This window comes from Perognathus longimembris, chromosome 11 (genome assembly GCF_023159225.1).
Source record: "Perognathus longimembris pacificus isolate PPM17 chromosome 11, ASM2315922v1, whole genome shotgun sequence".
Taxonomy (NCBI): Eukaryota; Metazoa; Chordata; class Mammalia; order Rodentia; family Heteromyidae; genus Perognathus; species Perognathus longimembris.
Window position 1 is genome coordinate 24472507 of NC_063171.1, and position 25864 is coordinate 24498370.

Below are 25864 nucleotides of genomic sequence, written 5' to 3' on the forward strand. Positions count from 1 at the left end.
TTCATATACACAGAGGTATGGAGCAATCTGTGGATTTTGTAGCAAATGCTGTTTTTCCTTTCTTGACATTAAACATGGATTCTGTGCATTTACTAAGCATCATTTAGGCCAGCACTTAGTAGTTGGGGATAGAAGGGTTCATAGGGCGTAGGATGGTATTGTCTGTAGTGAGACCAGAGGAAGTCACACCCAAAGCAAGGAAGTTGCTATACCATGAGATTCTGCCATAGTGGATTTGTGAGCTGGGTGTTGGGTGCTAACTTTGGTTAGATGTGTTGGGACGGTTTCCCAGAGAAAATGACATTCAAGAGCTGATATAAAGGAGTAAGTAGCAGTTTTCCAGGTGGAGAAGAAAAAGAGAAAAGAACTTCTGTGTGAATAACATCTGTGAAGTAGAAAAACAAAATCAGACTTAGGAATTGTGTTGGCTGGCATGGTCCTGATACCCTTGGTCTAGCAGATCCAGCCTTCTTTATGCTCCCTCCCTGCAGCTGTTGAATCCTCTCACTGTATTGTTGCTACTTTCAGTTGATTGCAAGTCTGCAGATTGACAGCATTTCCCAAACCTTAGTGGGGCTTCTATGTATACACCTGCATTGGGGATAAATGTACTTGTAACGTGTGGAAATGCAACTTTGACAAACATGGTGTTATGGGGGCCTAGGGGGTGGTCAGAGTTGATTTTTAAAGACAGCTTGCAATTAAATATTTTAAAAAAGACTTATGTTTGGGGATTAAAATTCTTTCTCCCTAAGAAATCCAGTCACCACCAGTTTGGATCTCTATGTAATGACTTTTTAAAAGAAGGGCATACCTGTTTTGAACTACTTTAAAGAGGTTTAACTCATTGCTTTCTTTCCGCTTCTAGGGATATACTAATTTATATATTGACACCAAGAATATAAAGATAAATTACTTCCTTCAGAGCACTGGAGAGCAAGGCTTACCTTAGAAATACTCCATAGAAACCCCCTAGGATCAATGCCAGTCATTCAGTGAACACTTGGCGCATATTAATTGGTGATAATTGAAAAATAACACCCATCATCCTTAAAGAAGAAAATCACTGCAACTGATTGAGCACTCTCATGCAAAACTTCTTTTTATGACCTAGATTTATTATATAATCAGATGGTTGATATCCAAACCAATACTACTAATAATATGTATTTAGTTTTTTGTACATTCTAAGAACTAGTTGAAGGCACTGTAGTAGAGATGTAAATATTAGGAAAAACAAGTCCTTTTTTCAGAAATTTTACAATTTTCCATGTTAGTGGAAAGGAGGGTAGAAATGTGTAAATAAATATGATACAAAGCTGAACAAAGATATATATATATATATATATATATCACTGTTTTCCCCACATAACACTTTTTGTAAGTGTAAAATGATTGATAGGGTAAATAAACATGTTGCAAACAGGCAGAGAAGAAATGATTCATTTGATGAGTGTCCAGAGATAGCAGGATAGAAAATCTTTACAAAAGAAGTCATTCATGTAGAATTCTTCATGAGTATTTTAGTAGGTATAAGGTGAAGGACAAAGTAAGCCAAGGAAACAGCTGAGACAAAGGCTGGTAGGTAGCTGTGGGAATGAGAGTATGATTGGGGAATGGAGGATGGTCTAGGTAGAGTAGAAACTGAGTACATGATTTTGGAAAATCTTTTTTTTTTGGCATTCCTGGGCCTTGGACTCAGGGCCTGAGCACTGTCCCTGGCTTCTTTTTGCTCAAGGCTAGCACTCTGCCACTTGAGCCACAGCGCCACTTCTGGCCATTTTCTATATATTTGGTGCTGGGGAATCGAACTCAGGGCTTCATGTGTAGGAGGCAAGCACTCTTGCCACTAGGCCATATTCCCAGCCCCTGGAAAATCTTTAATATTATGCTATACAACATGGACTCTATTTGGGGACTAGAAGACAAATAACCATTGAAGATGGCTGAGGAAATAGTTGAAGTAATTGTGTGTCTTGTCTGTATACTAGCACCGGATGGGATTGGAGGTATTGAATACAGCCAGAATACCTATAGAGTAAGGGCAGGTTGGAGGCACTGAGTCAGTTAGTACTAGTAAGTTCAGTGGAATGGTAGGAGTGGAAACATGGCAGAAAGTTGCCAGTGTTAGTCGAGAAAATAGACTGTTGTTTTTTTTTTTTAAGCAGTTCAGCAAAGCAGAAAAAGACAGGGTAGAGGTTAGTTAGCTTCAGGGAATTCTTAGTTGATGAAATTCATTTTACTTTGTACAAAGGGAAGTATGTTTGTGAGCTAATGGGAATAAATGGTTAGTTAAAGATTGAAGGATAAACTCTAGCTATTTCTATAATATAGAAAAATGTACTTTGATTCTGAGTAAAGGGGAATTAGGAAACCCATGCTTTCATTTATGCAGAAAATAATACATCTGGGCACAATTTTAATGTGATAATGTCAAACATAATCCATAGAGATGGTATTTTGTCTCACGAATAATGACTGTTTTGGCAGTCTCAGCGTTTGCATATGGAAGGAAAGCTTCTTCTTCTAATGCTGTGAGGTCACAGAGGTACTGACAACATGTGTGTCTTTCCCTGTCTCACCTGTCTCAACATCTGCCTTAGGAGCAAGGCAAAGTCAGGACAGATAGAGTCAGAACCTGAGCATTCTAGGACTTGGGATTTGTGAACATTCTAGAATCCTAGAATTCCAGAATCCTTCTATTTTTATTTTTATTTTTTGCCAGTCCTGAGGCTTGAACTCAGGGCCTGAGCACTGTCCCTGGCTTTTTTGCTTAAGGCTAGCACTCTACCACTTAAGCCACAGTGCCACTTCTGGCTTTTTCCATATATGTGGTGCTGAGGAATTGAACCCAGGACTTCATGTATATGAGGCAAGCACTCTACCACTAGGCCATATTCCCAGCCCTCTAGAATCCTTCTAATATGTTGAGATATGTTAGAAGGTGATTAGATTTTTCCTCTCATCTTCTGGAAGACTTGCATTAAAATTCACCATATACAGGTATTAAGTATGTTCAAAAACATGAAGGCAGAATCTAGGTCATAATTTTTAGGCGGTGCAATACACATTTCCTAAAATTAAGGCCCTATATGTAGCTATATTTGGGTAGAAACAAAAATATAGAAAGCATATTGTACCCCAGAAATGCTAGCAGCAACCACCTATGGTGATGGAATTATGAGAGATTATTATTTTCTCATATATTTATGTACTTGCTAACTTTTATGTAATAAGCACCCTTATTTTCATAAACATAAATATGTTAAATTTGAACTTAAATATCATTAAAATATAACTGCACCTGTATTTTACATTTGTCTTTTCATTTAATTTTCAGGTGAATAAATATGGGGGGAAAGGACTAATATGATAACCTCTGAGTGCGGAAAGTTGTTTACAACAAAATCTTATTCTAGCTCAAGACTGGCTCTGTCTAGATTTTAGAGCACATTAGAGACATTGTATACAGGATGAATCACTGGGTGGTGGTACCCACTGCCCAGGCCTACGAAGGTATAAAATGAAACTCTACCCAGAAAATAACTAGTACTTGAAGTGTGGCTCAAGTAATAGGGTACTGGACTAGAAAGCTTGAGGCTCTGGGTTCAATCCCCTTACTGCAACACACACACACACACACACACACACACACACACACACACACACTCAGAAGACAATTAAAATAACTTCTAATTGTTAAACTTATATGTTTGTGGTGATGAAACCGATATGTATTTCAACTATAGTGATAGATACATGAGTGAACACAAACAATTAAATTGCATGAGATCACATGCATATCACACAAACACACAGATAGAACAAGCAAAGACATATAAAGAAAACTGAAGGATTCCAAGTAAGACAGATGGATTAAATTGATGTCTATACCCTACTGGCAATATTTTATTTATTTATTTTTGCCAGTCCTAGGGCTTGAACTCAGGGCCTGAGCACTGTTCCTGGCTTCCTTTTGCTCAAGGCTAACACTCTACCTCTTGAGCCACAGTACCACTTATGCCTTTTCCTGTTTATGTGGTGCTAAGGAATCAAACCCAGGGCTTCATGCATGCTAGGCAAGCCCTCTACCCATAAGCCACCTTCCCGGCCCTATTTTATTTATTATATTGTATTTATTGCAAGATGTCACTACTGGAAAAACGTGGTAAAAGATACATGTTATATTCTTGTATTGCACAACTCCATAAACTATTATCTCAAAATTTTAGAAATGTATTCATGATATATAGTCATATGTGAACCATTCATGTCATGTAAGATCCATTGAGCATGTGGGTCAGGATTCTCCTCTGACAGTAAAATATAGTGGGAGTTTAAACAAATACCTATTAAGAAATTATTATCTATTGGTCACTATGGTAACTAGTGAGTTCAGATGTAAGACTCTCTTTTGATCAGTTCATCAGCCTTTTGAGAGATGTTCTTATGCTAATTTGTCAGAGAGGGGAATGGAAGCTCAAAGAAGTTAAGTAATGTACATACACATACCCAGCTAGTAATTGAAAGGACAGGAAGCAACCTGGGCAGCCTAACTCCAGAGCATGTGCACACCATCAGTATGCTGTACTTCTGGGTTCCATCAACCATGTTCACCTTGCATAATATGTAACTCTGGTAGTTGGAAGTGCCTTGATCCTTCCTGGTCATTTCTTTACATTGGTTGTTTAAGGTATATTCCTCTTTGATTTAATTAGGTATTACCATATTTTACCTGACCAATTTTATTTTTCTAATCAATCAAGTTCATATTGTGCTGTACGGAGATAGGAGTCTTTTTACATTGAACCCCTCATTTCTTTTTGTAGGGAGATCCTCTCTGGCTAATTATGGATCACATTGAGTCTACATGTATTGTTTCTGTTGGCATGTATTTTGTGGATGAATTTTGTTGTCAGAACTGTAGAGTGGTAAAGTTGAGAGGCCTGAAAACTGGTGATCTAAGCTGGCAATTTCACCACTCGAGTTATGCTACCAGAAAGAAAACTGATGAACTGAGAAGAATCTTGTTTCTGGAACCAGAGCAGTAGTAGAACGAGATCATTGACAGTGAGACTAGAGAGGTATAGCTTTAAATTAAGTAGGTGTACCCTGAAGTGGAAACCTGTAAAGATAAAGAAAAAAATAAGGTTAGCTGGAGTATTAGCACTTCCACAGGAAACAAGATGATAGCAGAGGAAAATTGGGAAGAAAAAGTCCAAGGCCAAGAATCTAATAGTATTAAGGATATTTTCTCCATAGTTGGCAATTGTCAGTCGTCATGCTTCCCATGAAAAACAACTAGCTTTAGGACTCAGCTGATCTTGATTCCATGTTGCAGGATGACTTTACCCACTGGACTTTAAATGTGTTCATGTTATGTGTGAACATATATAATTGTGTCCTGAGGGCACAATGGGTTCTTTTCTGCTATGTGGAAGTTGGAGGCAACCTATGACTTCCTTTGGAGCAAGTGTTGTGATTCTGAGTTACTGTCTCCTGTGGTGAATTGACTGACCCAGGCCACTCAGAGCTTGAACTTCTGGAGACATGGAGAGGCAATTTCCAGGTAATCTCTGGGAAGGTGCTAAGTGCATGCAGAGAAGGTGGGAGAATCTGGAAGGCTGCTGACCTCATGCAGGTCTGTTCAGAGTATGCTTATGTGTCTTTTCATGGAAGACTTTGTTCAGGGTTGGAATAGAATTGAATGGCTAGTTAAAGTTAGTGCTACAAAGATTGCCTTACAGGGAAAATGAAAGAGAACTTTTGCAACCAGCCTCAGGGGAGAGAGGTCATTGCAGAAGGAGGAGCAGGAGATGATGTGGGGAAAAAATTAATGAGAAGAGCACTGGGCATGATAAGAGACTGCATCAAAAACGGGAAAAGAGAAAGGGATTCTGGGCTGCCCTGGGATTGTCTAAGCTGCATGAAATGTGCAGATAAAAGGTAGCTCAGCCATCTTATTAGAATAGGGGGATGTCTGCGCTGCATGCTTTTCTTCTCCATCTACTTTCCTAGGCTAAAATCTTAAACCAGAGGGCATTAGGGATGTGAGAATAAGAAAAAAGTAATGCTTATTTTCGAGGGAGCAAAATCCACTCATTGTGGCAATATTGATCAAGGGCAGGGAGCTGTATTTGAAGTCTATACCCCATCAGACCTCATTACCAGCATCTGCCTTTGAGCATATCCCCAGTCTAGATGTTGCTCAGGTGGTACCCACCTGCTCTAAGTGTGCTGTATGCCCAGTGTCCTCCAGCAACTTCTCCCTGGAGTATATGCTGGTCTCATCAGGGTGCTTGGAGAAGTTGTGGTAGGGAGGAGAGAACCTGGAACCAGCTGGCACGTATGTCCTTAACGCATTCTTTCTTTGATAGGAAAGGTTCACTTCACACTCACACACACACACACACACACACACACACACACACACGTGCAGATACACAGAAGAGGGGGAAGGAAGAGAGGGAGTGATAAAAAAAAAACACTGTCAGCTGGAAAATCATGGTAATATGTAGTTTTTTTCCTGCTGAAATAAAGCAATTACTGCAAACTATGCAAACACCTAGGTGACCCCAATGGTAACCAAAGCAATTTGCTGTGAAGTTGGTTTCCACTGAAATAGCAAAAACATTCCAGGAAATCAGATTGCAGATATAGAGGGGTGTCAATTGCCATTCTGTTCTGAGGAGGAAGCTGCCTGAAACCTTGGCTAGAGAAAAGCAGTGAAATACACAGCAGAGGACTGATGTATCATAAAGAGTCACACAATGTCTTTGCACCAGACCCCTCCAAGACACTGGTCCCCATTCCTGCGGAGTGCTGCTGATCTCTACAGTTGTACCTGGGGATTTGGATCATGATCACTTGAGAGATTGCTGCATCTCCTAAAAACAGAAGACAAGTCAGATTTCTAATTTACAAAGGGATACTGCTTGTACTTGCTGTGTAATCCTTCCTGTGCCCAGGAGTTCTCCTAGTATTTGCAAAACTGAGGTGAGGGCTTAAAATGACCTGCAGATACACTATGATACACTATGTGGTACACTATGATTGTCAACCTGGTTGGATTAAGAAATACATAAGAAATTAGTAAAGCCCATCTTTGTGTGTGTCTGAAAGGTTATTTCCAAAGATGATTCGATTATAAAGACTCTGACCTAATAAATGAGTTAATCCCTTCATGGATTCCACATATAATGAAATTTTGGGGAGGTAGTGAAAATTAGGAGGTTGGGCCTATTTGAGGAAGGAAGTCACTAGGTGCATATTGGTGTCTGTATCTTACCATGACCATTTCCTGTACTGCTCTTTCTCAGTCACCATGATGTGAACTACTCTGCTCAGCCAGTCTCTCCCCACCAAGCTAGACAGGCATTTCTAAAACCATGAGCCAAAATAAGTAATTCACGTTGCTTTTGTTGAGTATTTGGATATAGCTATGGAAAAACTAACCAATATGTGTGCCTAATTCCTAAACCAACCTTTTATGTGCCTCCATATTCCATATCTTAGTAGCCATATCAGCATCCTACCACTAATTAGAGTAATAATGGAATATTTAGAAAGAATAAAATTTCCACAGATGGCATCCAGCAGAAAAGTATCGTGTGTAGGCAAATAATTGCATGGTTTGGCTTGCAAATACTAATATAATTTCTTTCTGTAAAAGTGATCTGTAGGAGAAGCATTCTCTGCCTCGGATATCTGCCATGATGGACTGCCTTGTTATTGGCCCAGAGATAATGGGACTAACTTACCATGTACTAAAACCTCTGGAGCCATGAGCCCAAATACACCTTTCTTCCATCAAACTTGATTGTCTTACGTGTTTTGCCACCAAAAAGAAAGCAACTACTATATCAAGAAGGCCCTTTCCAGGTGCCAGACCTTGATCTTAGACTTCCTGGCCTCCACAGACACGAGTCTATCATTTTCTGCTCATTGTAAATTACCGAGTCAGTGGTATTCTGTTATAACAAAGCAAAGCAGAATAAAAATAGAAAGTTTGCATGGGGAATGGGGGATAATTGCTATAACAGATATCTGAAAATGTGTAGGCAGCTTTGGAATTGAGCAGTGACAAGCTCGAAGAATTCAGAGGATCAGCAAGAAGGCCTATAGCAGATGTGAGTCCTTTGATCTTGATATTTTCTGCTTCCAGATTTGTAAGATGATAAGTTTCTTTTCAAAATATTTTTTAAAAGCCTAGCATTGGTGGTTCAAGCCCCCAATCCTAGCAACTTAGGAGCCTGAGATCTGCGGATTGCAGTTTGAAACCAGCCCTGGCAAGAAAGTGAGACTCATGGTCAATTACCTATCAGAAAACCGGAAATGAAGCTGTGTTTTAAAATGGTAGAGCACTAGCCTTGAGGAAAACATCTCAGGGACAGTGCTGAGGCCTTGAGTTCAAATCCCACAATGGACAAAAATAGAAAAAAATAAAATAAGAAGTATGGTCTGCAGACAATCAGCTTCAGCATCACCTGGGAGTTTATTAGGAATGCGGAATCTAAGGCTCTACCCAAGACCCAGTAAGTCAGACATACATCATTAAAAGGCCCAAGGTGATGCTTCTGCACATGAAAGATTGAGAGGCAGTACCCTAGTTCTGCTGTGGTTAATTGGTATTGCTGTAGAACCAATACTGTCATTGGAATTAGCTCTAGATTCAGATCTTAGTTACATTATTTAGTAATATCAACCAAGACACACTTTTTCCTCTATTGTAAAGTAACACGAGGGCAGTTGTGAGGATTCAGTGACTATCAAGTACTAGGCCAAGAGAAGAACTTAGCAAAGTTCTCACCAGCACCAACAAAGCCTTCATATTAAAAAGACTTTTGAATAAAATATCCTGACCCCTGCCCCTATCAGGCCAGCTTTTATGGAAACTCATAATTTCAAGAACTGCAAGAGAGCTACAAAGAATTTCACTTTGCTTGATCAATCTCACTTCTCTTAGACTCAGCTAGGCTTTCACTGTAATCTTTTTATTTTCATTCCAAATCATGTCTACTTCATAATTAAAGGCAGGATACCAACTTATTTTTTGGTCTGCTGAGCTAGTCTTAGAGATAGCCTGAAACTGGGCCTTTTGCATTTACTTTCTTGAAAATAGAGCATAAAGAGACTTCTTGGTCTGTGAATTTAAGCCCTTTAGAATTCAGACTCTGCATCTGCCATTTACGAATGTGTGGCCTGGGGGAGAGAGTTATGTAACCTATCTAAAACTTTGTTTTCTTGTCTAGAAAATAGATTTGATAAGCCCTTCTCTCAGGTCATTGTGGAGAGGAAGTGAAAAGTTATGATCAACGCACAAGATAGATTGTTGTATGTCATAGGTACTCTGTAAATACTTATTTTTTTGAAGATTTCAAATATACTTTATTCCTTCAATATGTCACATTTTAATTAATTACATAGGGCTTTCATTCAGCATCAAGTACGAGTTCGTTTTGAACTAATTCAGTATTGTACTGACTGGCATGATTATTGATCTCTCTGTACGTTTGGGGTGACTCTGCCAACTGAGGATAGGTTCCATCTGATTCCAATCTGTGTTGCTGTATAAGTCCATCATCTAATATAGCATTACCCTATTTGTCATGGAAATCAGGCACTCTCTTCTTGTGGCTCTGCCTTGCCATTGTTTGCTGAATGCTTCGAACCAGGAGACAGCTTAAAGCATTTTTGGCCATGGGAAACCTCAGACCTATAGCTAAAAGAGCAGCAAGGGCGGTTGGGCTCTACATGAATGCTCCTTAGGTACCCCTGCGAAGAGCCTTGAAAAACCTAAATATTTATTTCCCTCCCTTTGACATTCAGAAATAAACTTGAACCATTCTTTGTGATAATGAAAGTGGTGTTTGTTTGGAATATCACTGAAGAAGCAGATTTGCATGTCAGAGATATGTTTAATGTTTGATTGCCAAAAGACAATCATGGTCATTTTAGAACTAATGTTACATTAGACTTTTCAGCCAGAATGGCACAAAGACACATAAGTTTTAAGGTTCATTTTTGTAAATTAACTTTGAAATATGTCTTAATTGTAGGCAATATAGGAACCTATTCTAACGTAGCCCTTGTTTGATCTTTATGAATTTCAAAGTTTTCTGTCGATTATCTTCCCTCTCTAGATCTTGCAGTGTGGGCTTTGACCAAAAGCAATACAATTCTCATCTTGTAAAATTCCTAGTCATGTATATTTCATATTTACCCACATACTCTTAGTTATCATAAGACTGTATGATAGTGAGAAAATTAAAGTATTAATGTACTTGGTTGGCAAAAAATATGAAAGGGAAAAGATACAGAAGAAAAACAAGAAATAAGTGAATGATATTTAGTAGCATGAAAGGAGAATATTAAATAATCTAATTATAGATGAAAGCATTCTTTAACTAACCTTCTCACAGAAAAGGGAAAGAAGTGTATTGGGAATACTTGGTGATATCTATTCTAGTAGGTTAAAAATTGGAGAGATGAAAGTTCTTGTACCCAGAACAGAGTATTGTAAAGAGAATCATACACTATTATAAAAGGAAAACCCTAGGAGAGACTTTCTGCTCTGTCTTTATCTTAGTGCATGTTCACACCTCCTACTAGGCAGATGAGAAACTAGGTTTGTTTTAAACAATCTTAGAGGAGTATAGTCCATCATCTCTTCATTCTAGTCAGTCTTCTAGTTCTTAGCAATTTCTAGTCACAGAAAGCATGTCCTAAATTTATCCTAAATCCCATGTTTCTTGTTCAAGGTTTAATTTAGATATAGTATTTTCCTTAAGGCTAGATTTATGAAATGTCATCCTAGGATAGTCTAACCTCAATACGGTGTGCAGTTGCCTGTGTCTTCTGATACTCTGTTAGTATGCGTCTCTGTGTGTGTGTGTGCGTGCACGCGTGCACATGCACACTCATTATTTGTCTCATTTCACGACACTCTACTAGCTTTATCAAAAGTACCAAGAAATGTACTCACTGCCTTACATATGAATCTTTAACCCCTCTGTACCACACTTTGACAATTAAGAAAAAAGACTTTAAAAAAAGAAAAAAGTACTTCAAACATGACAATTAGTCACAAGTGGAACATCATTAATTTTATGAAACTTTTTTGGTAAGTATTTATAATCCTTTACAATTCATTTGGCAAATGAGTTTAATAGGTTTACTATCTATTTCCTACTATCTTGAGATACGTTATTTTACTTTTGGCATATCGTATCTGAAAAACCAATACTCATAATTTAAGGAATTTCAATTATATCTGTTTTCTTATTGGTTTTACCAAATAGATGAGGCCTGTATTCAAATATGTATATATATCAACACACCTATATAATGCATATATACACATACATACATATGTGTATATACTTACACACATATATTTTTCTTTTTTCTTGTATTATTTTGTGTTTTCTTAGGAAACAAATAACTTCCCAGTCTGTTGAACTTATTTCTATATTTCTCTATGTTGTTCGGTCTCTTTTTCTGGCTCATTTTTTTCTCTACATAACCACAAAATTAGAGTTCTTCAGAACTTGGCCTAAAGCTTTTGCTTCTTATTCTATTTTCCATAGCTGAGGCCATTTACTGTCTTTCTTTCCTTTGCTGTCTAAATGCCTGCAACTTCTAACTCTATACCTCAAGTCTAGGTGAGAACCTTATATCTGCATATTTGTACACCAAATATGAGCATTTGTTATGTGCATTCATCAACTTCATCTTTTTGCAACAAATCACATGAAGCAACTCACTTATAAAGCAAAGAAAATACTTATTTAGCTCACAGTTGTGGAGGTTTAAAGGCATGGTGCTTGCAGAAGTTTAGTTCTGGTGAGGATGTTGGATGGTAGCAGATCATAGCAGAAACATTAAGTAGTAACAAGCATTTATATCTCAGGCTGGGAGAGAGTGGAAGAGATGGGTGGGGGAGAATCAAAGTTTCACAGACTCTTTCTCTTTTGGGAGCACATTTCCAATACACTAAGGACCTCCCCCCAAGTCCCACTTCTCGAAAATTCTACCAAGGCCCAATAACACTGCTTTGGGACAAAGCAAACCTTTTCATATGAGCTTTTGAGGGACACTCAAATTATACCCAATTCATAACAATATATCAGAAATTTTAGAGGCTCTTAACTTGATTTTCCAACCTTCCTTTTGCTTTCCAAACATTACCCTCTGTGTTCCTTACCTTAATTGTTCCATTCGGTTCCCAATCACCAAAAGTGGAACTATCCAAAGTCCCTGTCTTTTTCAGTGGATGTGTTTCATACCTGCAGTAGAACACTATTTGGCCTTACAAAAGGAAGTCTCTTGTGACATGTGTTACAATGTGGGTGAGCCTTGTAGACATAATTCTAAGGAACGTGAACAGTCAGAAAAAGGGTAAATGATTTAACATCCCATCTATATGAGATATCTACAGCCCTCCAACATATAAAAGCAAAATTCAGAAGGTGGGGGTGTGTAAAAATTAGTGTATGTTGATATAGAGGTTAAATTGGAAGATGAAAAATGTTGTAGAGATAGATGTTGGTGATGATTGCCGCTGAGCTGCCTCCTTAACAGTGGGACATTGTATTATCTATGTAGTTGACCATAGTAAAAAGAAGACATGATAAGTGAGAAAACCTGTTCAAAGACTCTACAAAAATCAATCAACCCAATCAATAGGACTAATGGCACACCAAAAGAAGTTAAGACCATGGGAGAAGTGAGAAAGAACAGGTAGTTGTGGAGTAAAGTGGAAAATAAGTGACATCACCATGGCTCTCAAGCCAGGAATCTGGAAGCCATACTTGAGGCTTTGTGCATGTATATCCATATACATTTGTATGTGCAGCATGCTCAAAGGAAGTCATATGGGCTGTGACTTAGAAGTAAAAAAGCTCCAAGGAAGTGGGATGATGAGACTTTTTTTTTGTTTGTTTCAGAGTTGCAAGGAAAGCTTTCCAAAGAAAATGTGACTTTCTAAGGCATTGAATTCTGGGTAGTAGGGATTTTGCCAAGAAGTGATTGTGCTTTGGATGCTTGATAACACAGAATTTGCTAAGAATTGTTTGATGGAGGTATGGTTCTAGGTGGAGTGATCCAATGATGAGTGCTTGGGCATGGTGGGTGCAGCTTGATGCCTGAGCTGCGGGATGGCTGGAAGCTTCAGGGGACCATCCAGCCAGGCTAGTCCAGCCAGGCTCACTCCTTAACAAAGTAATTCCTCTGGAGTCATAAGTGCCACAGTTCCTCTGTTAGAGGTCATGTTTTTGGCTTGTAGGTATATTGAAGGGATCCATTTAACATTCTGTGATATGAGGGAGTCAACAGGAAATTTGATCATATCAAGTGATAGAAAATTTCTGGAAAATAGGAGGTATGCTCTGCAAAGGAAGACAAAACTGAACACATGGATACTCATGAAAAGATGAGCCTTACTGGGAAACCAGGACCTTATTCAGTTAACTCGGCACTTAGGTGAGAAAAGAAGAAAAGAGAACACTTTCAGCAGATGTCTTACCTTCTAGAGCTCTCCCATGGGTATGAGCCAAGTGAGCATCCATAGGGATATTACTATCAGATGACACAAGCACTCGGTAGATGCAGGTTCTGGCTCGACATACCATAGGATCCCCATATAGAGAATGAGGATTCTGTAACTGATGAGATGAAGAAAGAGCTTACTCCCCACAATGTTCAGAACACCCTTGCTGTAGTATGCTGGAGCATCAGCCCTTGGGCATTGGTGGCTCCTCTGCTCTTTCTCTATGATTCTTGTACACTTACCAGTGATAGGTAATTGCTTTTCATTATTCTTTCTTCAATTGAGTGAACCATTTTGTCTACATCCCTCAGTCAATGTCCCAATAGAAAACATTTGATATACTTCAATTGAGTGTCATACAGAGAGTATATTGAGGGATTTCTTAAAATTCAGAGGAGGGAATAATGCAGTCCTCAGGACTTAATGACCAAAGGTGCTCTAGCTAGCCTCTTCCATCTAGGGAAAGCTACTAGAATCTAGAGAGAGGGAGGACTATTTAGAGATAGTTGTAACCAGACAACAGGGAATTTCACTCTTTGATCTCTTTGCCCTTGGAATACAATCACAGGCAATATACAACCCTCCCTCTCTCTCCCCCAAAAGAAGCCATGAAGAATTCCATCCCAGCTAGCCTCGCTGAACAAAGAGCAAGAAGTGGATACAAGGTATAGAATAGCAAACAGAACATTGTGTCTAGGTTTCCACATGGGTCTCTGGACATTTATAATTTTGTGCCACCACATTTATACTGAGCAATTAAAATATTTCCATGTTCCTTAATTTTGTTTCGTATTATCATAACTCATATGAACTTGTTTATTCATTTGCATTTCTAAAAGATAGTATTTTATCCCTGGATAAGTGTGCCAGACTTAAACTCAAATAGTGTACTGTCTATCATGACTTTTCAATGCATAATATACCCAGTAATCCTTGGTTCCTAATGCAGGTGATTGAGGCTCTGTAGGTCTAGGACTCTTCACTTTTAACACACTCCCAGTGATCTCATACACTCATTGGCCCATGGACTGAATGTGAACCATTTGGAAATGGTTTTGAGTTAAACTGCCAGCTGCCCTAAATGAGATAAGTGAAGTAGTGGGAGGGCCCACATTCATGCTGCTTGGCCTGCCATTTGCTACTTAGTTATTGGCTTGACCACTAACTTCCAGGATTCAGGTGTACCACATACTTCTGCAAGCCCCAAAATTTCTGCCATCTATTTGTGATTTCTTGATACTCTTCTCTCTGAACTTGTGAAAGAATGATGACAGCAAATTAACATGTTTATTTTCCTGGGATAGTCTCTGCTAAGTCCTGGTACCTGCCTCACTGTTGCTGTCATTTCTTTGAACACCCCTTAGCTTGTTGCTTACCTGAGTTAAACAGGCTGCTGATGTTTCGGCATTTGGATCAATGAGTTGCAGGAAATGAGGACTCTATAATTTTAGGGTAGGCTTCCCTATAACAGGCTGAAATCTGAAGGTATCTCAGGATATCCTTATACTTATCATTGAACAAGATTTTCACAAAACTTTGGAACAACACTTGTCAAAATAAGGGACTACTTCATCTACAATTAATGGGAAAAGTATAGAAGAGGGAGGAAGAAATTGTTCCCTGCTGTTTTGCATCAGGCAATTGCAACAGAACCCTGAAAGCCTGGATGTGGGGAAGTTATAACAGGACAGAAAGGAGATTACTTTGGGATGATTATAGGTGTGATTAGATATAGTCTGAGGCAAATGAGTCCAGAGAAGTTAAGAATATTGGAAGTTAAGTAAAAGGAATATAGTGGATGCATTTGTGTCCTAATCAACTGGAAAGAGCAACACATTTAAGAAAATAGCCATTTTGTGATAAAATTCCTTTTTTATGTGTGTGTACAATATGGCCAGGTCTCTACACAACTTCTTTCAATTCATCTCACTTTCTGTGAAGAGCACTAACTCTACATGACATTTTCTGGCTCATATCTAGTGCTCAACGATTTTGGAAATGTCATGGTGGAAGCTTTTTCCTCTCTGTGCTGCATGGCCTCCCTATGAAAAGATGGGTATGAGCTACCTGATAGGGTTGTTTTGATGAATAAAGGAGTTGATAATTGAGTGAAAATGACTTAGAACAATGCCTTAGTATGGCAGAGGTTTTTTTAAAAATCACTGTTGACAGCTATTATTCTCACAAGTTATACTTCCTGCATTAATATTAGCTTTTCCATAAGATTGTATTGTCTCTTCCAGCCTGGTGGAAATATAGTTAATTAGTGTAGGCTGACCAAGTTACTTTTTCTGGCTATGTGTGGCATGTCTTAGAAATGTGAAACTATACAGGATAGTTTCCCTTTATGTTCTAATCATAATAAATATCTGCCTTAAAAGGCAAGTGGGAGAAAAGATTGTGGGCTTCTGATTCTTTTGTAACTCTAAGGGGAGAAAGAAGGCACTGTTAAAGAGAAGGAGATTCTTGCTTTCAGTCGTATGTCAAGACTTTCTGTTTTTGGAACAGTTCTCCTTAGGGATTGAAAGTGAATTAAACTCTCTTAAGGAAGCATTTGCCCTTGAATCTTGAAGGTATTTCAGGTGAGTTCTGTGAAACTCAAAAGGTAATTATTACTGAGTATCCAGTGTTACATCAAGTATTGGCTAAATCCCATACAAGCATATATTTAATCCTCTCTCACTCTTTTGTGGTAGCTGAGTGTTGTCACATAATCCCCTATCAGTGAGGAAATGATGGGCCCAGCATTCCTAAGTGACTCACTGTTCAAGGGCAAACGGCAAATCAGCAAGAACCATTGCTTGCCTCCCTAGCTGGTGAGTCTCTGTTTTGTCTATTCACTCTGGGAGCCCCTCTAAGTAGTTGCAGAGGAATGCCATTTGTGAAAAGAGAAACTCATTTCAAAATAATACTTGACAAAAGGTTGAGGTGATCAAGAAAGGATAAAGATAATGCCCCTGGGAAGATGATTCACAGTTGTAAAAGCTGGGGAAGATGTGAGCATTAGCTCACCCAAATCTTTTTATCTTATGGATGAAGAAAGTAGGGTCTAGACCTCAAGGTCACTTGCAGTTAGTGACAGTGCTGAGACAAGAACCTCTTTTTGGATCACCATTCTCTCCGTACTGTGACTTTCCTCACAAAATGCCATTGCTGTCATTGGGAATGAAAGACGGAAAGTCTTTCAGGAGGAAATAGTTACACTGGGAAAGTCATATTTTTGATTGCTGAAATCATTTATTGATGCTGAGACACTGGTGAACATATGTGGAGAATATTAATAGATCCCATCTATTACTAAAGCTCCTCCTTTTATTGACTTCTGCAACATGACTTAAACACATGTGTGGTGCAATAAAACATGTTTTTGTCTTAATGGCATTATGAATAAATTATTAAAGGATTTCACTTTTTCTGCAGTAATTTCACTAATTTGACTTTTAAAAATTCAAATGTTTCATGGGGCTGTAATTAAAGCACAAAGATATGTACTGGGCTTTTTAGACATAATCCTCTAGAGATCAATAAAGAATGAGCAAAATGTAGACTACAGAATATGTTCTGTTTACAGAGTGATTCCTGTGTGCTGAGAAGAGCTTTCAAGGGATTCAAACCTCTGTGTTTGCATCTGTATTTCTCCAACTATGGTTGAGTCTGTGCTGTGGAGAAATTGCCCAGCATGGCTTCTATGATGCCAATGAACATTAAACACCCAGGGAGAGGTGCTTGTTTTTCTTTATCATTTCTGTCTTGCACAACTTGGTACATAGTAGATTCTCCATGAACACTTGTTGGGTGAGTCACTGCAGTTGAACATACAGCCTCTAATTCCAAAGTGGCACCATGGTTTGTATGTATTACTTAATTGGTAGAGGGATCTGCTCAAATCTAGTATTCAGTGTGAGCAACAAAAGGAACCAGTATAATGAGAAAGGGCTTTTGTGCTAGCCAGACCTATATTTTAGTGATGGCTTTGTGTCATGCTGTCTTATACAAGTTACTTTGTTCCTTTGACCCTCATTAAAAAAAATGATAATATCTACTTTTCAGGGACTGGATTGAGGACTGTGCTATAAACATGTAAAATGACCTAAGTGGGGATCATTTTCGTTGTGATTATTCGTTCTTGCTTCACCCTAAGTGGAAGCTTTAGAGTGGAGAGTCACTCAGTCATGTGCCAGCTATTAAGTTAGATTTTTCTATTGTTTTTCTATGTTTGCATAATCATTGAGTATCTGCAGCTTCACCTCTATAGCTCAGGGTATAAATCATCTTCTCTGTGCTCATGTGAAATCCTGTTTTGGTCACAGCATTTGTGGAAGTGCTCTTCTTGCCATCCTGCTCCCACCCTCCAGTGCAGTTTTCGTCAATTTTCCCAGTGTCCTGTCCCTTTCTTGCTAACCCTATCAGACTGAGCTGTCCAGAGGACAAATATAAACCCTATAACTTTGTTCACAAGTTCAGGGCTGACTACAGATTTTATTTATCCTAGAGAGTTTCACTCCTTTTTTTCGTTTGTTTCTCTACATTCTAGATCCATTCATTCCTCAAATACAACTTTATATCATGTGTTTGCCTTTACATCTATTACAACTCAAGAAGTGATTCTCAGTCCTTCTCTGTTGGTCACTGGCCTCCGGTCACCACTATTGTTTACTCATGCCTGATGGGCACATGAGACTTTGTACTTGTAGGATGTGTTCTCCATCAACCTTTTTTGAAGACATTAGCAGTTTCTCAATTTAAGGTAAGGTAGGTAGTATCTTTTGAAAATATGGAAATACAAGTATGGCAAGTCATGCTCGCTTCAGCAGCACATATACTAAAATTGGAGAAGATTAGCATGGCCCCTGCGCAAGGATGACATGCAAATTCGTGAAGCGTTCCATATTAAAAAAAAAAAAGTATGGCAAGTCAAATGCTTATTCTAGGGCTTAATGATGGACATTGTACTTGACGCAAAGCTTTCTGGATGCTGCTGCTCCAAGTTTGAGTTCTGGTAACACTCAAAGCATCCTATCTGCTTTGCAGTTTGCCCCCTCTTTAGATGTTGGCTAGTTTTATAGTGATAAAAATGGTTCTTCCTTGAGTCTAAGAGGAGTTAGACACATGGAAAGTGGGCATCAAACCTTTTGTGAATGGCATTTTGCAAGGCTCCTCATAGATCACCCATTGGATGGTATAATTTATGAAACAATTGCTGGGCTGGGAAGAAAATTATTTGACCCAATGCTGACAGCAATCGTAACTTTATACCTTTACCTCCCGAGCTATTTTTTTAAGGCAGGAAGTTGTTAGGTTTTTGATGGCACTTGGAACACTCAGTTGTTTTAGGACAGAACTGAAATTGAAAAGAACCTGTTCTGAAAAATGCCACTGACCTTATCAGGAATACATGTGGTACCACTGGAAGAGCCCCATGACTCAGGTGGCGAGGAGTTTCAATCTGTCCCCCCTTAATTCCTAGCAGAACAAGTTGTGAAAGTTTTATCTTTGCTCAGAGTATGTATCCTGCTCTGTAAAATAAGACCAGTAGTACTTACTTTGAAAGGCTATTGTGAATATTCCATAAAAGTTAGCTCTACAAAAACTTAGAACAAAATACTTTCAACATTTATGCTCCATCTTTCCTCTATTGATTGAACCTGAAGGATAAACCTTACAGATGGAACACGAAGGACAAATACCCAATTATTCTATGTCCCCAAATGATGTATGTTCCCAAATGTATCTGATTGCTCCTTATAATTAGTAGGACCCATTTCAGATACTGCATACTGTCAGCAATCAATTTGAAGATGACAGACATAAGCTCACTCATTATCCTAATAGGTCCATTTTTAGTATATAAAAACTGAGACCCAATCTTGCCTTGGGGCACAAAGAAGTGAATGCCTTGGTTCCTGCATAACAATGTGACATTTATACATTTGTGTTCTCACACATTTGTAGGCTGTTGAACAGTTTCATAATCAATGATGAGGGAAGACAGAGAGAGAAGAAAAGATTCTCTGTGGGCAGAATCATTCACCTCATTGACCAGTCATCATTTTCCCCCCACTAACTTATCACTTTCCGTCATATATTTACAGGCCAAATTTTAGGGCTCCAATTTTTTGAAATGGCATCTGCATACATTTATATAAACTCACACATCCTAATCCTAAATGTCAGTGGATTTTTACTGTAGATGCTAACATGTCTAACTAAAACTCAAGAAACAAAACACCAGTCCTTTCTCAAATCATCCTTGGGTCCCTTCCAGGAACAGCCCCCCAAGAACATCACTATCATGACTTTAACACCATAGGTGTTATGTTTGATGGTTCTTATCATTTTGACTTAAGGAGTCACACAGTGAAAACTCCATGTGGGTGTCACTTCTTTTATTTCATGACTTTAATGAAAATTTGTTTGTTATTGAGAATAACCATATGTTTCTGACTGCAAATTAATGTTTCATTATGTGACACTATTATAAGATATTTTCCAGTTTGAGGTTATTTTAAATAGGACTACAATGAAAATATTTTTGTATGTCTTTTGATCCATATAAAATGATATATATATATATATGTATATATACACACTTATGTGTGTGTAGGGGTGTAGTGGGATTTCTGGCTTCTATGAATGCAAGGGTTTATCTGTGATAGCTATTAATAACTAGTTCTCTAGAGCTAGGTCTTCATATTTTTAAGGGAAAAGTTTGTATCAATTGTTAAATTTGTGAACTCACCCCACACCAAGCTTGCCAACTTATACTTAGAAAATGGAATCATCTTCCACAAGTGGCCATTTATGTGCCAATCACAAACGAAGTTTCAATATCTAAGTTTCATCATTATAGTTACTAACCCTTTCCTAATGGTAATGATTTTCCTCCCTTCCTCAACTCTTAAAAGCAAGGCATTTTTTTCCTATGGAGGTACCAACTTTCCTCTGGATGTCAAAGTCTCAGCATGTTCATTTTTATGGTACAATAAAGGCCCATTTTAAAAAATTGGCCAGCAGGGGATCAAGGTGTCAGTGGAAGAATTCTGTGTGTATGCAGTTTATAAGCTATCTTTATCTTGCTTGTTCCGTTCTGGAAATGTATTACCAGGAGCTGTCACTTGTCTTAAATGTTTTAATGAATGATATTTAGTCGCCCAAGGCTTTCCTATCTTTTTGTTAAATATATGGATTTCTTTAAGTGGAGAGAAAAGGAAAAGAATAGAATTCTACCTTAGCAAAGCATCACTGACTGCCAACTAACTGACCTCATTTCTCTGTTTCCAGTACAGTGAAATTTCATTATCGTCATCATCTGCCTTAACTAATTTTTATTATCTTCCCATAAAGCACTAAGGAGTTCAGGGTAGTGGAACATGTGTTAGAATTAGAATTAGGTGCCCAGGAACAAGTTCTGCCTGCCAATTATTAATTCTGTATCCTTGAAACAATCCCTAAGTTCACCTCAATATCTCCAGTTTTTTACAGGGAATGGTTAGTGTCAGTGACATGTAAGAAACAAACTTGATTCACAAAGCTTGTTTTGAATTTTCAGCTTTTGGATATTTTAACTCAAATGCATATAATCAAAATTTTCATTTTATCTCAATATGTGATTTCTCTTATCTTCCTAGCTTATGGGTATAGATACCCATATGTCTCTCCTGTCAATGACCTTTTCTGCATACCTTCTTTAACAGACAAGTGAGAATGCTTCTTCTAAGTAAATTAAGGCAAACGATAAAAGTTCTCATACTTCCCCATGGGGCTTTCTTTCCTTGAGATTGATTTCTTTATTTAGCAAAGAGGGAAGTGGAATATCAGAAGAGAAAATCTAGTTCTCAATGATATTGGCAAAATATTGAATTTTCCACACCTCAAATACCTCCTTAGTTTTTATTGTTGATATTAATGCTTATTCATTCAGAAAAATCCATTAAACTCCAGCTGTATTTCAAGCACTTACGATAAGAAATAGCTTAACAATAACTCTCAGCATCAGTGAATGCGTATGGTTGTTTCTTGTGTTAGAAAACACCACCAATATGATATGATATTTTATGTGATTACGTTTGTAAAACAACGACAAAAAGTTACGTAGTATATGTTTATTGTGAAAAGTTTCAAATTTCATTTTTAACAGCCTGTAAAGATCATAAAATATAAGCTAAGACTTAAAAGAAAGATTATATGTTGATGTATTATTTTTGCCTGCCTGTTTTCCCAGGAATATAATTATAGTTAAAAAAAAAGAACTAGTAAGAATGATGTTTTTGGAGGTAAAAATGAGAGTACATAAAATCAGCTTTAGAGTTTCTTCAACATAATACTTCTTGTTTAATTTTTAATTATAGCAATAGAAGAGATTATATCCAACGTGTTGAGAATTGATGGTGCTTAATGGGGATATATATTCTTCTCTAGTAGTGTATGCATTATTCATAGAAAAAATGGTCTTCTGTGAAAGGGCAACTGGTCCTTTAAGAGACAGAAGACTCCTGAGTTGGAGTAGCTGCTAACAGTGGTTTTGATTTGCTGCCCGAAGTGCACTTACATGTTCATTCAACATTAATAGAAGGTGATCTCGGTTCCTTCACGGCCTCTTGGAACCTGAGTCACAGTAGGTCACTTAGGAGATTTATGGTGAGTATACAGCCAGTTAGCAACAGGTCACAGGAAGAGCATCCTTACCCTGATTTCCATCATTATCTAGCCAGGGGCATTTATCCATCTCCTGGGGCAGATGGAGAGAAGGACTGAAGATCAGGTTATCATAAGCAATGATTTTATCTTAAATTATCCTTCTACTTTGTTCTTTTGCCTTTCATTTCTTCTATATCCTGGTGGTCCTTCCTGCCTCTTTCTTCCCAGCCAAGGTTTGCTTCACCTACGTAGAGTGCCTCATTGCTAACTCTGAATCATAAGAAGTTGAACAGCTCTGTATGGTCAGAGGCTATGTGGTAGGTCAGAAGGACTTGTCCAGAGGTTAATCCACATTTACTTCTCCAGAGAGAAGTAAATAATAAAAAAAATAAGAAGAACTAACACACAGACTTTGTTTAGTGTCAGGCACTTTTTTCATTTAGACATTTTAACAAATCAATCTTACAGTTACTTTTGCTCTTATGATCTTCTTTTACTCACCAGACTTCAGGCATCAGTAGTGTGGGGATTTTTCCACACCCAAACCCAATTTTTCAATTCTTTAGTCTCCAACTAAATGTCGAAGGATTAAATTCTGACACTTCTAGGAATTAACTCTATACCTCAAAGGATCTCATGAGACACCTCAAATGTCAATCCAAAGCCAAACCACCTGTAGTTTAGCCCACCCAGGTTTACAGCTTGGGGTGAGAGGATTTTCCACAACTCCCTGCTCAGATATGATAATTTTCTAGAATGCTCCATAGAACTCAGGAAGACATTTCACTTATTTATTTATTTTTACTTATTTTTGTAAAGGATACAGGAGAGCAACACATACAAAGATCTTACGGTTTTCCCCCTTCTATTACCTAATACCTTGCTCATACAAGTGGAAAGGTGCATAGGACATGGTATGGGGAAAGGTGTGAGGAGTTGCAGTAACTCAATGTATTTGCCAACCGGAATTCTCTGAACCCTGTCTTATAGAGTTGTATAGAGGCTCCTTTAAGTAGATACTAAATCACTGGCCTTTGGTGAACAGCACAATTTCCAGTACTTCATTTTTTGGAGGTTGGGATTGGATCTGATGTAGCCAACCCTCCTATCACTTACTTAGTTCATCTGGCAACTAGCCTCATCCTGAAGCTATCTAGAGTTCCATTAAGAGTCACTTAATTAACATAAATCCACATAGGATTGAAGGGGGTTTATGAATAACAAACAAGCAAAACAAAAAAAAAAGGACCCTGTCATCAATCTTACTCAGGTAATCCTGAGTGTTTTATCTTAATTCTGGGAACCAGAGACAAAGACCAAAGCAACACTTCTTTTTCTATCACTGCATCACAGCATTGTAGGTCTAGCCACTTTCAGATGAGGAAATTGGTGTTTGGGCTCAGTGAATGAATTTGTAGAGACCTGCAGGTGACAGATGATGGCCCTAGGAGTTAATTCAGGTTTTAATCCTGGAGCATTCATGGAAGTTGGACTTGTCAGTTAAGTCATTGCCAAAAAACATACATAGAAAGTAAGGTGATCTGTTTGGCAATTGGGAAAAAAAATGGCACCTTCTGAAGACATCACAGCCTCCTCTTAGCAGAGTTGGTACTGAGAGCAATCATGGGAGTTTTATCAAGGCTGGGGAAAACAGAAGATTTTGGTGTGTGCTACTGTGAACTGTATTTCCCTCTTTGCCCACTGAGGTGCTGCAACACAATATTATTCATTGGATAGTTTATAAGTAACAAAATGTTAGTTCTTTCAGTTTTGGAGGCTGGACAGACCAAGATCAAGGTACTTGAAGCTTAAAGGAGGGCCTATTTCCTGATTCATAGACCATGCTTTCTCACTGGGTTTGTAGTTCTTGTCTTCTTGCTATGTTCAAAGATGACTCTTTTTGCTATGTGTTCACATGATGGAAAGGGAAGTGCAGCTCTCTGGGCCTTCTTGCAAGGGCACTAATCCATCCTTGTGCTTCCTCCTACCTTTATGACCAAGACTCTAACTCTTAACACGATGATCACAGTATCCATTAGGTTTCAGCATAGAAATCTCAGGGACACAGACATTCCAAGATCAGCACTTTCATTTTAAAAGTTAGCCATCAAGGCCTTGAAGTGTTCAAGTAGGCTTTGGTTTTCTGAGATTTGTGCATCTGAATAACCCCTAAATTGCCTTTCAAAAGCTAATTTCCTATGAGAGTGTCATAGAAATTTAAAACCTCTTTCTGTGGTCTTGTTAGAGGATTGATCATCAAGAAGAAACAAGAAATAAAAGCACACCCTGAGCTTTTTTTGTTCTTCTTCAAGATTGTTTTGAATATTTAGGATTCTTTGTGGTACCACAAGGGATGGCTTTCTCCCCAACCTGCATTCTACCAAAAATTGCTATTGAATTTTTAAGGTATTGCCTTGACTCTATACCCCATTATAGGTATTATAGACATTTAAACAATACTAAATATTTCAGCCCACAAACACAGGTAGTCATTACATTGTGACTTCCAAACACTGCAAAACTACAGTAATCAAAATAGTGTGATAACTATGTAAAGACAGGTGCACCAATTAATGGAATAGAACAAAAGTTCTAGAAATAAATGCACATGGTAAAATTATCTTAACCATGGTGCCACCTGGGGTAAAGGATAATCTGTTCATCGAATTGGATATCTACTTGAAAAAGGATAAAAGCTGTGCTTTATATTACAAAAATGAATTCAAAACAAGCTAAAGACTATAAATGTAAAACCTGAAGTCACACAACTCCAAGAAGAAAATAGGAGCAAAGTTTCATAGCACTGGTCCTCAAAATGATTTCCTAGACATGACACCAAAAGAAAGCTGCCAAGGGCTGGGAATATGGCCTAGTGGCAAGAGAGCTTGCCTCCTATACATGAAGCCCTGGGTTTGATTCCCCAGCACCACATATCCAGAAAATGGCCAGAAGTGGCGCTGTGGCTCAAGTGGCAGAGTGCTAGACTTGAGCAAAAGGAAGCCAGGGACAGTGCTCAGGCCCTGAGTTCAAGGCCCAGGATTGGCAAAAGAGAGAGAGAGAGAAAGAGAGAGAGAGAGAGAGAGAGAGAGAGAGAGAGAGAGAGAGAGAGAGAGAGAGCTGCCAAATGTCAACACAGAAAAATGAGACTACATCAAATTAACAACCTCATGTACAGCAAAGAAAAATAATGTAAAAGGCTATAAAAATGGGAGAACATATCTGAATACCATGTACTTATAATAGGTTAATATAAAAATATAGGGTAGCCAGTTGTGGTGATACATGCTTATAAGTCCAGCACTTGGGAGTCTGAGGTAGGAAGATCATAAGTTCCAGGCTGCCTGGTTGTGATACAATGTTTTAGCGTTACTATTTCAACACTAGTTACACGTGTGTGCGTGCACACACACACAATGCATAATTAGAAAAATATCTCAAGCCAATTAAGAAATGAATAATGGACTTGAATGGACCCTTCTTCAAAGAACACATAGAAATAAACAGTAGACACATAAAAACATGTTCACCATTATTAGTCACCAGGAAAACGCAAAGCCTCAAATAAGTGTTGCAAGGATAAGCAGACTTTGACACCCTTATGTACTGTTGGAAATGTTAAATGGTGTCACTGTTGTGGAAAACTGTATGGAAGTTTTTAAACCTTTTTCTTTTCTTCTT

The 25864-nt window shown here is 38.2% G+C and overlaps 1 protein-coding gene and 2 pseudogenes across 1 annotated transcript in view; 2 read left to right on the forward strand and 1 right to left on the reverse strand.

Moving 5' to 3' along the window:
* Window positions 1-25864, forward strand: part of Astn1 (astrotactin 1) — a 308349-nt gene that overhangs the window by 45615 nt on the left and 236870 nt on the right. The gene's annotated exons all lie outside the window — the stretch shown is intronic.
* Window positions 9493-9806, reverse strand: LOC125359385 (annotated as a pseudogene).
* Window positions 18348-18444, forward strand: LOC125360334 (annotated as a pseudogene).